The sequence below is a fragment of the Marmota marmota genome, unplaced genomic scaffold (assembly GCF_001458135.2).
Source record: "Marmota marmota marmota unplaced genomic scaffold, marMar, whole genome shotgun sequence".
Classification (NCBI taxonomy): Eukaryota; Metazoa; Chordata; class Mammalia; order Rodentia; family Sciuridae; genus Marmota; species Marmota marmota.
In genome coordinates this window covers 3,878,828-3,882,107 of record NW_025999842.1, presented here as the reverse complement: position 1 = coordinate 3,882,107, position 3,280 = coordinate 3,878,828, and the positions used below count along the sequence as shown (strand labels likewise).

The following is a 3,280-nucleotide window of genomic DNA, read 5'->3' as shown; positions in this document are numbered from 1 at the left end:
GCAAATAATATATGAGCAGCAGGAGAAGGTGTCACTTTAGCTATGATTGACAGAGAAATCAAAATTACTTTTTTGTAAATTCCAATTGAGATAACAGTTATGGCTAATGTTCTTCTCCAGATAGTGAAATAAGGAAGAATAATTCAACTCTTGATCAGCCACATGATAAATAAAATTAAATGAGTAATGCTAAGAGAAAAATAAAAACCAAAAAATAAAATTGATATATTCTATCCAGCCCTTATTGCTCTTGACCAAGGCATGAAAGGCTTTTCTCCCAACACAAATAGGTAAGAAGTAAGCAGGTACTTCCCCTAAGAAAGAAACTTCACCAAGTGGTCTCAGTACTCCTTTATTTCATGTAAAGATGATTTGGCTGGTGGGGGGGGAGGGCGGGGAATCTGAAAGAAGAATTTCATTGAACATACATAAAGCAAGAATCACAGATAGACAGAAAGACTGCATGAGCAAACTTGATATACTAGACATTGCAACCAAAACACAGTGCTCTGTAAATATAGAGTGTACAAACAAAACAGATAACCAAAAAGCACTATTTAAGCCTCAGACCAAAGATGATTATAACTAGAAGTGATCCATGCATCAAGTTTGTCATACCAAGAGAACTGGGCAAAATGAGGAAGACATCTCTTTTGAATCCCTTTCTAAATTCAATATCAAGTTTCCACCTAAGCAAAGTGACTCTGCTAGTCTTCATCTATGGACAATGATTCTGCTCATAGCATTCCAGAGGGACCCAGAAGTCTCAGTTTTACTACATCTGAGGCAATCGTGCCCAGAAACACTTAGTATTAGCGATAACCAAGAAATGTTGTTAAAACAAAAGAAACTTTGTTTGAAATACACAAATGGACCCTATAGCTTCAGCTATGCTGAACCTTAAAACAACAGAGAAAGCAAAAAGCTCAAATTTGGTAAATACTTATATCAGGACAACTCTGGATAGAGCTTCAAGTTTGCCAGTGGATACCATAATGAGTTCTACATGTACACATTCCTCTTCAAGGCCTGTCTGATGCACCTTTTCCCTCACTCTGCTCCCCAGGAGAAGCTGCCCAAGACCACAGCAGGCTCTGTGGAAGCTTTTTCCTCATCTAGACAGTGGCTTAGTGGTAGAAACAGACTCAGGACTGCACGTACTTGAAATCTGTGAATTTGGCAAACGTCCTCCTATCATCCATTACATCCAGAAACAATTTCCTCTGACATTTTAATCCACACTTTAATGGGGAGACTTAGGACACATCTAAAAATAGATGTTTCAAGTTTCATGTGATGATATTGAATTTGTAATACTACAAAAACTTGATTGTAAACTAAATTCAAGATAATTTTATTGTGTTAACAATGATTTGAATTTTTTCTAGACATATTTCATAACTTTCTTTTATCTTTTAAAAGATCATTATGTACAAAATTATAAATTGTTGTACTCATATTTACAGTGTTACTACCATAATTCAAATCATGTATGTGACTTTTGAGTTGTGATCACAAATTATGTTTGTTTCTAATATCTGAGTTTATTGCTTGGAATTCTAATGTGATATACTGAATTTGGTGATGTCAAAGGCTCATAGGATTTTTTTCATTGAAAATTTTAGATTATTTATGCTACAGATGATGTTCTTCTTAAATAAACCTATAATAGAGAATAGTAGACAACATAAATGTCTAAGTAAATGCCAAACCTAAGTCTTTTGTTGCCCAGTGATAAAATCATAGGTAGAGGGTAGATGTGGTAATGCATACCTGTAGTCTCAATACTTAGGAGGCTGAAGCAGGAGGATCTCATGAGCCAAGGAGTTTGAGATCAGACTGGGTAACACAGACCCTATATTTAAAACAAAATTACTGGTAGAATTATTAAACACTTCAGATTATTTTTAACATACATGGTTTAACTTTTACTATGTATAAACCTATAATCAATTGAATATTAAAAAAGATTTATTTTTAAAAATAAAATTAAGAGAATTTAGAGCTGTGCTCAATAACTGAGAAGATACAAAATGTTCTAATTTGCGTACTTTTATTACTACTGAAAACACATTTTAAGAAAAATATCCAAAAATATTTTTATCTGCTTAACAGAAAATACATTTCTACTATGAATTTTGCTTCTGAATAGGATTATAATTCAAGGTTTTATGAAAATAGAAATTGTCAAGTAAAAGAATGGGTTGATTGGTTATTTTTTCTTAAAAAGTACTGATTCCATTAAATAGTCACACATACATTTCTAGAAATGCAAATTAAATAAAGTAATCACAGAGTATTGAGAAAAGATGAAAAGACTTCATCCATGAAGATGTAAAATGTACCAATGTGAATGATTTTTAATGTGAGGAAATTAGAGGGAAATGCATCGATATTTTCACATAGATGGAGTAATTTAGAATAACATTTAGATAACAATCTTGCATCATTGACAGGGAGTTTCCACATTTGTATATATTTTAATATACAGAAAGCCATGAATAGCACACCACACCTAGTACAATATCTTTCTTGCACTCAAACATGTCCAGAAATAAATTGCAATATTTTTGTACTCACTGGATATTTTTCCTTTTCTTTTTTTCTTAACTATCCATCAAGAGTCCCATGGTGTAGCCAGATCAGAAGAAATACAAAGGAAGTGACCAGGATGGGAAAGACAATATAGATGAAGGCCTTTGTTGAGGAGTAGAAGCAGCTTTCCCCAAGGTCACTCATAGGTTATTTCTTCTGCATAGAACAAAGGTGGCCCATGATACCTCCTGCTTATCAGGCTTCTCTGTGATGATGCCATCTCTGGCTGGAGACATGTCTGACCTTTCGCTTTCAGAGTCCTCATAGCACTTCATGTAACCAACTATTAAAGCATTCACCGTACATCCTTGTGGAAAGGTTATCATGTCTATTACATATCTACCATGAAAACTTGCTAGAAATGGAAGGAAGAAGGAAGAGAAGAAAGGAAACAGAAAGAAAGGGAGGAAAGAAAAAGGAAGGAGAATGGCAGAGGGGTATTCAATTCTAAAGAGGAAAAGTGACTCATTATAATAATCTCTTCAATGCATTTGAAGACTTGTCATGTAAGAAAGAAATCTCCTTCTACATGATTTAGAGAGGAAATGAGTGACAAGTGGTAAGAAGAGTCAGGCAATTTTGACTCACTATATAAATGAACTTTATGAATCATAGTTGTCTAAGATGTGAAAAAAGCACTATGTTCTTAGTCTATGTATACACATATAAAGTTTGGAAAATTAAA

At 33.7% G+C, this 3,280-nt stretch overlaps 1 pseudogene; it reads left to right on the top strand.

Annotated features, from left to right (window-relative positions):
• Nucleotides 1-367: 367 nt before the first annotated feature.
• On the top strand, nucleotides 368-1,260 carry LOC125619156 (annotated as a pseudogene).
• Nucleotides 1,261-3,280: the final 2,020 nt, after the last annotated feature.